Source organism: Sus scrofa, chromosome 15, assembly GCF_000003025.6.
Source record: "Sus scrofa isolate TJ Tabasco breed Duroc chromosome 15, Sscrofa11.1, whole genome shotgun sequence".
Taxonomy (NCBI): Eukaryota; Metazoa; Chordata; class Mammalia; order Artiodactyla; family Suidae; genus Sus; species Sus scrofa.
Genome location: NC_010457.5, coordinates 32,994,971 through 33,008,679, shown reverse-complemented (window position 1 = coordinate 33,008,679; position 13,709 = coordinate 32,994,971). Strand labels below are relative to the sequence as shown.

The 13,709-nt window shown below is 46.4% G+C and overlaps 1 protein-coding gene across 5 annotated transcripts in view; it reads right to left on the bottom strand.

Annotated features, from left to right (window-relative positions):
- DLGAP2 (discs, large (Drosophila) homolog-associated protein 2) overlaps positions 1 to 13,709 on the bottom strand; it is a 667,132-nt gene that overhangs the window by 258,640 nt on the left and 394,783 nt on the right. The window lies entirely within an intron of this gene.

Below are 13,709 nucleotides of genomic sequence, written 5' to 3'. Positions count from 1 at the left end.
ACAGGAAAAAAAAAAAAAAAGCTGGTGATGAATAGAAGTAGTTTGTTCACTCTACTTAAAAAATTCAACTCAACATTGGTCCAATGGCTTCCAGGGTCCAGGCCTCATGCTTGGCTCTGGGACATGGGACAGATAGCATAGTCCCTGCAAGGCAGGACTTGGAGAGCACTGGGGAGGCTGTGCCACAGAGTTAGGATGAAGAAGGGAGACTTTAACGTACGTCTCAGTCACTCATGAGAAAAGAAGGGACGCTGTTCCCACAAAGGGGACACATGACATCATGCTAGTCCCTATCAACCAACAAAGGAGAATGCGGCTCATGATCTGGCTTCTGTGACATCCTGATGTTAAAAACCACATTTTCTGCCGTAACAAGACAACGCTCACCATCCTAAGTGTAACGTGATCAAGAAAATCCAGTTCTTGTGAAAGACCTTTAAACTATGCTGTGCAGTGATGGACATGACTGCCCTTGGTCTGGATCCAGGAAGCAAGGTGAGAAAGCCCTGCCCCACCCGGGACAGGGGACAGGGGACAGCTCTGGGTCAAGTGGGGCCTGGGAAAGGGCACAACCTTTCCGTCCAACATGGTGCTGCACCCCTTACTCCTGATGCTCGTTCTGCATCAGAATCGGCATGATGTAGCTCTCAAGCACGGCTTCTGCAGAAAATGAACCACGAAAACACAGTGGTCAACAGCAGCACCAGATGGAAAAGGGCCACACTCCCTGGAGAGGAAACGGCCAAGAATTAGAGCAAGAGGTTCTGCCCCTCACGTCTCCCCTGTCCCCGGTGTCCTGATTGGTTGTCAGCAGAAATAAGGACGAATGTGGGCCGGGGGTGCCCTGGTTCTCTGGCTCCTGAGAGTTTCCAGAAACAGCAGGTCTGTTCAAAAGGGGGGTTAGCAGATGAGGTGGTGACAAGTAAAACTCAGTGCAGAAAGAAACAGGAAAACACGTAGAGCATTTCAGGAAAATTTCAGACCCAAAGAAAGATAATGAGAACACTTCCTGTGCCATTAATTCTGCCCAGATAAACTGCACGGAGCACTGAAGGCGGGGGCAAGGAGGGAAAGCTGGGAACTGCCCTGGGAGAGTGCGGCATGGTACACTCCCAGGGTCGGGGGCACATTCCTTGACCAAGTCCCTGTCACTGAACAGACAGAGGGGAGAAGTGTGTGTGCGTGTGTGTGTGTGTGTGTGTGTGTGTGTATGCACGCTTGTGTGTGTGTGCATGTGCCTGTGTGTGTATGAGAGAGATGTGGAGACGCAGAATCAAGAGAGAGTCCACGAGAGAGAGGTGACTGAAAACGGGGTCCTCCTTCCCACCATCCGGAGAAGGTCGATGTCTCAGTTCAACTTGGGCTCCAGCTGGTTTGGTGGGAACAGGAGCATATACTGGGCGCCTGCTACACTGAGTGTCTGGAACAGACAAGATAAACAAGGGTGGTCCCTGCCTGGAGGGAATATGGATGCAGCAGGGGACAGAGGCTCTCATGCTTGGTGAATCTCGGGTGGGATGGGACATTGTTCACAGGGGTTGACAAGTGACCTGGAAACACAGGTGAGCAGGAATGCGATGACAGAGACTGGGGAAGGCTTTCCAAGAAAAGGGAAACATAAAGGGAGTGACAATCAGAGGCTGGAGACAGAAACGTGTATTTGACAGACTCCAAATAAGTCACTCCTTCGGAGTAAAAGCTGGGCTTGTATTCATATGGCATTTCTCACTCTATTAAGTGTCCAGACAATGGGACCACTATATCTGATAACAGGGTACTTGTCATCCTTTTTGCTCATCTATTTTCAAAAAGATTTGGGGGGATGTTTACAATAAAATTATCCCACACATGAACAAAAGTGGTCAACATAAACACAGAAAAGGACAGAACCTATATAGAAAATCAGAGCTGTCACTTTACTCAGGAACTGAAGCCCATGAGGCTGCCAGCTGCCCGAGCAAAGGTGGGAAGGTTCACAGCATCTGGTGAAACGAAGCACCTCCCTCATGGTGTGGGGCCCACCTGACGGCCCACCTCAGACCCCCTCTGAGGGGGTCGGCAGAATGTGGGGGTTTGTCATTGTCATCCTCTCTCTCTGGGTGGGACCCACCTGAGTAGTGTACAGCTCTCTGAGGGGGTCTGCAGTATGCAGGGTGTTTGTCATTGTCACCTGCTTTCACTGGGTGGGACCCATCTCATGGTGCAAAGCTCTCCAAGGGGGTTTGCAGAGCATGGGGGCTTGTCATTGTCACCTGCTCTCACTGGGTGGGAGGGACCTACCTCATGGTGTACAGCTCTCTGAGGGGGTCTGCAGAACATGGTGGGAAGGGCTTGTCATTGTCACCTGCTCATGATGTCCTTCCTGTTACCTTTGCCAGAAGGGATGACGGTTCTTCTGCAGTGATGGTTACACCACATTATGAATGTACTTACTGGCCTGAATTGTGCACGAAAAATGGTTACAATGGTGAATTTTGTGTTTTGCATGGCCTACTACAATAAAAAGGAGTGCCATTTCTTTGAAACCTCACCTCTTGCCATTTTGTGTGTGTGTGGACAAGCCACCAAGCCTGAGCATCTTGGAAGGCTGGGACTTCTGCATCTTCACACAGCACTAGGGCATTTACATCAGGTATATTTTCAAATGTGAAAGGTGTACTTATCCTCTCAAACACAGGACCCATAGAGGAGCCACCATCCTACCCCGGAGTCTGTCCTGTCCCGGAGTCTGTGTCTTTCCCACGCAAACACCTGTTTTCAAGTGCTGAGTGTGTGCTTGGTTCTCCTCCGCAAATTAATCTCTGACCCATTATAAAGGGTTTAGAGCCTTATGTGGTTGTAATCTTAGAATAGGAATGAAAACTTTAAATAAGGATCTTGGAAGCAGTTTCATGGGATGGAGGGAGCTCAGATTTAGAAGTCAGACATTCCTAAGTTTCAACCCTGTTGACACTAAATGCACGTGCTTGGGCACGATATAAGTAATTCTGAGTCTCACTTTCCACATCTATGAAATGGGGATAATAACACTTAAGTAGGCTGTGCTTTAAAATGACAATTAAGGAAGGCAAAAATAGGAACAAAGAAGGGCAACAAATAGAAAACAGTAATAAATACAGTAGATATTAATCCAACTATATTGATAATCACTTGGACACCAATGGTCTAAATGCACTGATTAAAGGACAGAAATTGGCAGAGTGAGTACAAAAGCAAATGTGTTGTCTATAGAAACTTGCTTTAGGCGTTCCCGTCGTGGCGCAGTGCAAACGAATCCAACTAGGAACTACGAGGTTTTGGGTTCGATCCCTGCCTTGCTCAGTGGGTTAAGGATCCAGCGTTGCTATGAGCTGTGGTATAGGTCGCAGACACAGCTCAGATATGGCGTTGCTGTGGCGGTGCTGTAGGCCAGTGGCTATAGCTCTGATTAGACCCCTAGCCTGGGAACCTCCATATGCCATGGGTACAGCCCTACAAGATAGACCAAAAAGACATTAAAACAAAGGAACTTGCTTTAAATATAAAGTTACATACAGATTGAAAGCAAGCAGATGGAGAAAAATATGCCATGTTATCACTGATCTAAGCAAAGCGGGAGTAGCCTTGTTCATTTCGCACAGAGTGGACTTCAAAGCAAGGGAGTCCCTCTGGGATAGAGGAGCATTGCGCAATTCTCCAAGGAGATGCAACAATTCTCAACACGCACACACTCCACCTCAGAGCTTCGTCAAACCACGCTGGGCAAAATCAAACGTAATGGTAAAGAAAAAGGGACGAATCCACTATGGCAGTTGGAGGCTCCACCCCGACCCGTAAGGGGCAGATGGAGCAGACAGGGAGTCAGTAGGAAGGAGCTGAACTCAATCCACACCACCACCCATCACCGGGGTCTCAGGGTATCTGTGGGCTTCATCCCACAAGAGCAGAACATTCCTTCTTCTCAAGGTCACATGGAATGTGGACCTTGGCTGACCACATTCTGGGCCATGAGACAAGCCTTAACAGGATGAAATAAGAACTAAGTGAAGCTGAATGCATGCTTAGACCCGCAGGGCTCCAGGTCCACCCTTCCTCCCCTGCTCCCCCAGCTTTGATGTCTGCGTGTCCGCATTTCACTCAGTCCTGGCTGCTGACCTGCTCCAGGAAGACATCTGACTGCTCAAGGTACATAACCAGCCCCACATCGCCTGTTCTCCCAGCACCTTTACCCTAGGCAGGACTAAGTCCCACCACTAACCATGTCACTGGAATATTATGATTTGGACCCTAAAAACCAATTGGCTGCTCCCAACCCAGCTCATTTTGGTTCAATCCCTAGTATAATGTCATATCTTCTCTTCCCCCGGATTTACCACTTTATCCTTCTTGAGTATCTTACATGGTCAGGATGTGCTGAGTGAAACCACGTGAAACTGTCCTACACACACAGCTTAGGCAAGTCTTTCAAACCCCCTTTGCTACTTAATCTGATGACCTGTTCTGGGATCTCAAGAAGCTCCCCCGATCCTTCGCCAGTCCGCAGTGTGGTGTTCAAGTTGTGTGCTCATCAGGGAGGCCACACATGAGGGGCCACGTGGTCTTATGAAAGGTTAGCCCAGGGGTCTTTTTGTCTGGATGCTGTGGGATGGGATGTGGAAGTCTCTCAAAGACAGCAGGAGGAACTCTGCAAACCCCACAGGAGCAGTAAAATTCCAGGGGTGCAGGAACTGGTGACATGACAAAGGTTGATGCTGGAAACCCCCTGCCTTTAGGTCCCTAGGAATACAAGCAGTGAGATGTGAACTCTTATACCTCAACCGATAATCAGACTCAAGACCAGTGTGGAGTGTCCAAAATGGGGTGGGTTGGGCGTGGCCAGGTGGCCGAGCATCAGATAGAGAGGGTGAGCCTGAAGACCCACTAACAACCATGAAGAGCAGGCATTGGAACTAAAATGGCAACTCTGAGTCTCAAAACAATACCCACCATTTGTTAAATGTGACTTGCCCACATGTCATAATATACTAGTGAATTTTAATTTCTCAAATTCATTAAAAAGGTAGATGCTCCCATTTATTAGCACTCCTTTAACAAACTTACTGCTCCCTTAACCTCATCCAGTCTTTAAATCTTGGCTCCTCAGACCAGCTACTGAGATATAATCACACTTGAATCCAGAAACTAGTTTCCTTCAGGTTGGAAATGGCCCAGAACCTCACGTGAGGGACCCTGAGCAGCGTGTTTGCACTTCTTGTGTCAGAGAGAGGCCAGGGAAGTTCTGAGTATCAGAGTCAAAGAACAGACCCAAAGGGACTCTGCTCTCCCTAGAGACTATCTTACATTCAGCAACTGTGATACACAGATGACTGAAAATTGCTAACTCCTGAGCTTCAGGCTGGAGATCTTACACAATTCTTTACAAAGGAAGCCAATCAGCAACCAAATTCAAGTTAAGGTGTAATAAGCAGCCTGCAGGGTCCCTTCCTGAATCAGCAGAGCCACAGCCACATACACCTGTGCACTCCGGACCAGACAGACAAGCAGCCTGGGGTAGATCAGCTCACCGATGTGAGTGGCCATAATTCACGGAGGCCAGTGACCAGGGGTTGATCTAAACACAAGCCCCTCTGGAGTACAGACCATTCTCATCACTCTGCAGACTGGTTTTTTTTTTTCCTAGAACACACCTGACTAAGGCACATTCCCCACATTGTCCACGCACCCTGGCCCTCCCTGAGGATGGTGGGATTTCAGAGACACGTGGAGGTGATGTGTATAGGACAGAGAGGACACACTTCGGAGACAGACGTGGATTAAAATTCTAGTCTCTCCAGGGAGTTTCCATTGTGGCACGGCGGAAATGAATCTGACTAGGAACCATGAGGATTCGGGTTTGATCCCTGGCCTCGCTCAGTGGGTTAAGGATCTGGCGTTGCAGTGAGCTGTGGTGTAAATCACAGATACAACTCGTAAGGCCAGCAGCTGTAGCTCTGATTAAACCCCTAACCTGGGAACCTCCATATGCCGCAGGTGTGGCCCAAAAAGACAAAAAATAAAAATAAATAAAATTCCGGTCTCTCCAGTTCATGCCCCTGACAAAAGCTGCAGGGCTGGATGTGGCCTGTCATGGTGGAAACAGAGGCCGAAGCCCAAAGCCCGCCAGGACTCCCACCTCCGAAGGCAGGAGGGGGCGTGGGTGTGGAAACAACAGTGCTGACCTTCACCTGCGCTCCAACCGTGTTCCGATCAGAGCTCCAGGTTCGGAATGTTCGCTCTTCTCTTCACTCCACGCAGGAGAAACCACGGCCGAGAGCACGAAACTCCTCTGGCCCCAAAGCGCCTTCCTAAAAGTGCTTTCCTTTCTGATTTCCACACACTGTATTTGTTGATCTAAAAGAAAAATATGGGTGGACACGTCGGAAATGGAAATATTTCAGGCGCTTTTGTGGGGACTCACGTCATAAAAATCTCCGTTTACAAGCTATTTTTCTCAGCTTACAAAGGCCACACTTTTTATATGAATAAGCGGAATTCTTCCCTCAAAAAGATGTGTCGCATTGTCTGTGTAACTGGACGATGTGCTATTATCACCCTACAGCACCAAGACACCAAATATTTATGCAGCCGAGCTAAAGCATGTCTTATATCATCTCGAGGGCAGTTTCTATTTATAAGCATCTTTTCAAATATCTTCTCAAGCTAATCTAAATGCGCAACATGACATGCACTTGTTAGTATCTTTTAAAAATATAACTGAGCTTGCTGAGAAAAATGAATCACAAGACATTTTTAAAAAAGAAACGTATGAACTGTTTTTCCAACAATGAATACTGGGACCATTCATTTGGTGGATATCAAGATGTTTTAACTAAAAATAGACTTTTCATCTACTTATATTGTTCTTCCACCACGGAAACCACAGAGAAGGAGATCAATGAAATCTATGACGCAGATGTAAGTTCTCATCATTAAATTTCACATGGAAACTACCTTATCTGGTAGCATTTGTACTGTACAGAATTGTGCAAAACTTTGGCAAGATGCCAAAAGCAAAGGAAACAAGGCATCTGCAGGTTGTTGAGCCCTGGGAACGTGATGCAGAGAAGGGGAGGCAGAAAGAGATGAGTGGCCATGAGGAAGGTCAAGGACAAAGAGGGGTCGGGAAGGAGTTTGGGTGCAGAGAAGAGCAAAGGGAGGGGAGAGGGGCAGACAGTGAATGGGGCGCTGGCCGGTCTCAGTTTGTTGTGAATCCTTTCTTTGAACTGATGTTAGAAACGGTGCGGAGACAGGTCAGCCTGCATTCTCCCGCTGTCTTCTTCTCATTCGGAGCCTCGATGATATGACAGGGCCATTGTCACAGGTCTCTTTGAAGCAGTTTAGAAAACCCTCCTGGGAACGGAAGCCTCTGGTAGATCCCTGTGACCACAGGCGCCTGTCCTTTAAGTCGGGGTGCTTAGCTGCTCGAATGAAAGCCCTGCAACTCAAAATGCATGCGGTACGCCTTGCTTGCTCGTCTAGGGACTGGGAGGTGGTAATTTTAAAACAAGTTTCCCATTAGTATGTCACAGACTTATTACAGAAATTTAGGAAGACTGAGAAAGAAGGCAGGAGAAAACATAAGAATCTAGAGCTCCACTTTGGAAGAGGATTGCTTTATACATCATTATACTTCATCTCTGGATAATTCAGTGACGTTACTTAAAGCAGACATGCTCTATGGCATGTCCCACATTTTTAAAATCAGTGTTCTAAAGCATCACACTGGGAGGAGACACGTGATTTCATTGCATGGAGGCTACGTGGTTTAACAGCCAACTCCTTATCATCAGACTTCAGAGGTTTCCAATTGCTTACTTTTCTAATAAGATTGCAACAAACATACTAGTATTAAGGCTTTTTCTGAGTATTTTCTTATTTCCATAGATAGAGTCCCAGAATTAGAAATTCAGTGTATGAATACTTTCAAGATACCTGTTAGGTGGCAAAGAGAATTTTACTAAAACTCGAATATTCAATACAAGTCTTAGTAGCATCACTGTCACTTTCTAGAATTAAAAATGCCGAAGAGAAAACTAGAAATGATAACAAAGCAAAACCAAGCATCAGGGATAAAATAAACTGTCTTGTGCAGCCACTGAACTAATTCATCTTTTCAGTGGAGTGCAGGAAGATGTATTTATCGTTTATTTTAAAATAACTTGTATTCAATAAATTAAAACAAATATGTTATATCTAAAGAATCATGCTTCTTCTCTAAAAAAGGGGATGGGCTAGGACACTGGAGGAAGTGCCAGGGTGACAGGCCCACTGCTCCAAGCCTGACCTCCACGAAGTAGCAGTGATGGACAGCACAGACACCTGCCGTCCTCCCGAAGCTCCTCCTGCAGCTGATCAAAGATGAGGTGATGGGAACAGAGTCCCTATGTCTCAGCTACCCTGTCACTCAGCCAGCCTCCGGGAGCTGCAGCGGGAGGGTCTCGGGCTCTGCTGGGCAGTCTGGTCAGATCCATGGCTCCCAGGGGGGGGGGGTCTCATGATTAACACGTGGTGCCATGGCCCGCCCACACGCTGGTGAAACTAATGACATGCTCAGTGCTCAGCACCAGTCAATCCTAGAATGTGCTTCTGTTCTTGAGGCTAGCTTAGCCGGAGGTGACCTCTGTCCAGCAGTGACCTTGACCCAGCAGTGACCATGGCCCCTGGGCTTCCTGGGGGTGGACATGTGACAGCCCGTGGGGGGGTTGGGTAGCAGGCTCAGGAACTGAGCCATAAGCCCCTAAGCCGTGTGGGGAGTCCAAAGGGCGGGAGCCATTGATGTCACAAGACAGGAAACATCAACCTGCAAGCTGTCTTCTTGGCCCCAGACTCGGGGACAAAGGCACTTGGCTGGAAGCACAAACCTAAGCCTTGGAGGTACATGCCTTCTGAGGTCACTAAGTCAGCACCGCGTAGCCATTTATAGGGTATAAATGAAGAAAGAAAAAAAAAAGGATTGAAAAAAACCTGTGATATTCATGCATGTATTTATATTAATGGAATTATTATTATGTGTCAGCCATTATGATAAAAACATGAAATGCAATTTCATTTAAAACTGACAACACTGTGAGCTGGGAACTGTTATTATCCTAACTTTTCAGAGAAAATTTAGCAAGGTCATTTCTCGCCCAAGGTCACAAAGCTATCTCTGAGATTCCTAGGCCATACCCAGCGCGACTCCAAACCCCAGTTCCTCTTACAGCTTCTGACATTAAAGGAGTGGATTATTTCCCAGGAAACTGCACACAAGCGTCGTGTCAGGGGTGGGCTGTATGATACCCAACCTTTGCAATGCCTCACGGGAGCCACTTACGAATTTGCACCACAAATGACACCTGCAGTAGGGGCATGGCAGCCTGACCTGGGCTCCCTCCCAGCCCCGCCACCCACAGGGCAGCACCCCCTCTCAGGCCCACAACCCACAGCTTCACCCACGTGGCTCCCCAACTTCACAATCGACGTCCTCACCCCTCGCCGCCCTTCAAACTCCACTTCTCACATGAAGGGCTTTTTTTCATCTTGGAGCCATGATCCTGCCTTCCTTTAGCTGCCCTGAACCATCACCTGTCCAATCCCTTTCTGTTGAAATGCCTAGAGAAGAGTCTGTTTTTCTGACAGAAGGAAAATCAATGCATGTCTGTTAACTAAATGGATATAAATACATGTTGTGACACAGGTAGATCTTTTGATTGTCCTCAGTTAAATATTCATGGGGCACTCTTAATCTCAAGGCAAGAGACAGAAGGTGTGGGGTGTAGACAGATGGTAAGCTAAGTGCACGGCTGCTGGCTACTTCTAATCCTCTGCAACTGGTCTAAGATTTGATCAATAAACCTGGCCTGTGGTGAGGAAGCCCATGGGGAGGGACCCCTAGACCGGCTGGTGACGGCTGAATGAGGCATTTCACCACCTCTGAGGCCAAGTATGAGCATCCCAGTAAAGTCAAAGAGAAGGCACTCAGGGACTTCCAGACCCTCAGGGGGCAACCTTCAAAGACACCACAGCCTGGGCTTGGTGTGGAGAAGTGTGTTCATGCTGCTCCTTCGCCGGGGACAGTGGACAGACTCCAGGTGGTCCCAGGGACCCTCACCTCCGTGTTCACGCCTCCCCCTGTGTGAGGGCAGGCCCTCACCTTAGGGCTCACCCACAGAGGACGGTCAAGGTGAGGGAGGTCGCCCTTGGGGTTGGGTCACATTAGGATGGAAGACTCCATCCTGGGTCCTCAGGCTCCACCGAGGTATGAGGAGGAAGCTGCCAAGGATTCTAAGCCTCAGGGAGTGAATCTTACCTGCAGGCTCCGCAGCCATGGGCATGGGCACAGCTCAGACACCCTGGCCCACACCTTGACCTCAGTCCTGCCAAAGACCAGCTGTGCCAGACTCGGGACTCATAGAAACTGTGACATAATGAATGTGTTTTCAGCCACCAAGTTGGTGGTAATTTGCTATGCAGTGATAAAAAGCTCACATACCTAGAATTCCGATTTCCCTCCAAAGCATGCCCTTGTGTATTGGTTAGGATTCTTATTTATGTCTTGAATCATAGGTTTGGACATGTCTCACTTTCCTACTTCTAGACAAATCCAGTTAGGCTGGCATCCCAGGTACAAGTCTGTGTTCATGGGGACCAGAGTTCAAAACAGCTGTGCATACCAGTTTTATTGAAATGAAATTGAGTTGAATAACATTCTGGAGAGTAAAATCAATAAGCTGAATAACTCAATATAAAAAATAATAGACTTTAAAGTTTTTTTGACAAAGGTCTTTTGAGATTGAGAAAGTCTAGTTTAAAATGACTCTAGTGTGACAATCAAACCACACGAGTGACACCTCTCACCTGCAATTTCACAGAAGCCTAAGTGAGAAAAATACCGGTTTGTTTGGGCTTTTTTCGGCTTTATTGGAATATAATTGACCTATAACACAGTGTGAGTTCAAGACATAAAACATGATGATTTGATATACATGTATTTTGTGAAATGATTACCACAGGAACATTAGTTAACACTCTCATCGCCTCACACAGTTGCCATTACTCTGTGTCTGTATCTCACATCTTCTTTATCCATCACCTGTCGATGGACACTTAGGTTATTTCCACATCTTGGCTGTTGTGAATGATGCTGCAGTGAACATGTGGGTGCAAATGTCTCCTTGAGAGAGTGGTTTCATTTTCTTTGGATAAATACCCAGGAGTGGGATTGCTGGACCATATGGTGGTTCTACTATTAATTTTTTTTGAGGACCCTCCATGCTCTTTTCCATAGTGGCTGCACCAATTTACATTCCCACCAACAGAGCATAAGGGTTCCCTTTGCTTCGCACCCTCACCAGCGTTTATTATTTGTGGTCTATTTGACCATGGCCATTCTGACAGGTGTGAGGTGACGGCTCACTGTGGTTTTCATTTGCATCTCCCTGATGATAGAGATGTTGAGCATCTTTTCCTGTAACCTGCTGCCCATCTGAATGTCTTCTCTGTGAAAAGTCTGTTTGGATCCTCTGCCCATTTTTATTCAGATTTTTTTGCTATTGAGTTATATGGGTTCCTTATATATTTGGATATTAATCCCTTCTTGGATATATGGCTTGCAAATATTCTCTCTCATTCAGTAGATTGTCTTTTCATTTTGATGATAGTTTAATCTGCTATGCAGAAGCTTTATTAGTTTGATGTAGCCCACTTGTCCATTTTTGCTTTTCTTGCTTGTTTTGTTCTTGTTTGGAAAACTTATGCCGTTAAAAATCTATTCCCTGGGGTGAATAAAGTTCATTTCCTCCCAATTATTATTAATTTTCTACATATTCTTTCTCCGAGTCTGAACTGGAAGAACTCAGGTCTATGTAATGGTCATGGGTCTGTCAACATGAAGAGCATTTATGCATAAATATCTTCTAATGTTTCTTCTCTGAAAGAAGGGCTTATGTTTTAATCAAATGGATACTGAGGCATTGGTAGGACTTTAAGCCTCTCACTGTCAAAACCTCCAGCCTGTCTCACCTCCAGGTGTGTGCTCTGGGTCTGACCTGTGTGGGTCTTTCTGGGAACAACATGAAAGGGAAGATCACATCTCCTGAATGGGAACTGGGACAGACCATGAGAAACTCACTGCTACCTAAGCTCAAATAAGCAGAATTACTGGTTCGTCCTCAAAGGCGTTTGATGCCTCTCATCCCACCGCCTACCCCTGACACCCAGCCCGGAACTGGGTTAAACCAATTGAGACTGCAGAGGAGTTTCCTGCCACAAATTCTGCTGCTCACGGACCCGCCTATGTAAAATTCCTTGTGCAGCGTTTGCCCAGCAATCCTGGGGAGGTGGGCGATTTATGAAAATGTGGGGAGAGTTGAAGTTGGGAGCAGACGGACTGCAGCCCCTGATGCTCTGTGACCCCGTGAGTTTGTGCCACTGTCCCTGTCTCTGAGTTCCGGCCAAAGCTGCACGTAGCCCAGGGGTCCCCACAGCTTTCCTGCCTGGCCGACACCCAGACACTTGAACCACTGAGTTCAGGACTCCCCTCTCTTATCATCAGTTTTCCTAACTATCAGTTTGCCTTCTGGTGAAACTAGCCTTTCCCTTTAGGACCCCATACAGCTGTCACAGACCATGTTTTTTCTTTATAGACTTCCTGATACGTGTACTTCCCCCTGCATGTCCTGCTCTGCTTCTTCCTGCATCCCTAGCACCTGCTACAAAGCCTAGTGAAGACAGGCTATCTAGATATCTGTGAAATACTAACAACAATAAATAATTGAGCTTCCAAACACTTGGTGTAAAGGCCACACATGCATGGATACGCCCCCCTTCAGGATGGTATAGATCACTCCTGTGTTCCAAAAATTCTAATAAAGTAACCACATTTTGAATAAACAATTCTATTTCTAGGATTTCTAGAATTTAGTCTTAGGAAATAATCATGAAAGAGCATACAGGTAAAGCTATGAATATATTCATGAAGGTCAAATTCCTATTAGTAAAAAAATTAGAAACAGCTTAAATTTCCATTAAAAGAAGATTAATTCAAAAAATCACAGTGGACCAATACAATGCAATAATATGTAACCACTAAGAATGATATTTAAAAGCATATTAATGCTATGGAACTGCATTCACAAGTTATAGGCAAGAATGCAAATCATTAGGAAAGACGTGGTTCTAGATAAACAAATAGCTCTATTCCATGCCTAGGACATTGTCAAAAACTGCTATGAGGTGAAAAGCCATAAAATGAATACTTCACTATATTCACTTTAATGAGAAAATTATGACGTCTCCTTTTTCCTTTCAAGCCAAGACAGAAATAATTTTAACTGATAGAAAAATACATCAATTAAGCAGTGTGGTCTAGTTTATGTCTGTTATCAACAGCACAGTTAAAATAAACCAATGAAACTGGGCCATAGCACATAGGTAACAGTGGTTTGTTTTACCCCCAGAAAGTAGACTTGCTAAGGGGGAAGGGGCGGGGTCTTCTGGAAGGTGATGGAAATTCAGACACACAACTGGGGGTCCTAGGCAGACCAGCACTCGGTCTGCACCTAATGTTGCAACAGGAAATCCTTCAGGGCATTCTTGCTGCAAAGGGTGTTCTCCTTGCTGCAAAGGGCGTTCTCTTTGCTGCAAAGGTTCTCCCTGCTGTAAAGGGCATTATTCTTGCTGTAGAGGTTCTCCCTGCCGAAAAGGTTCTCCTT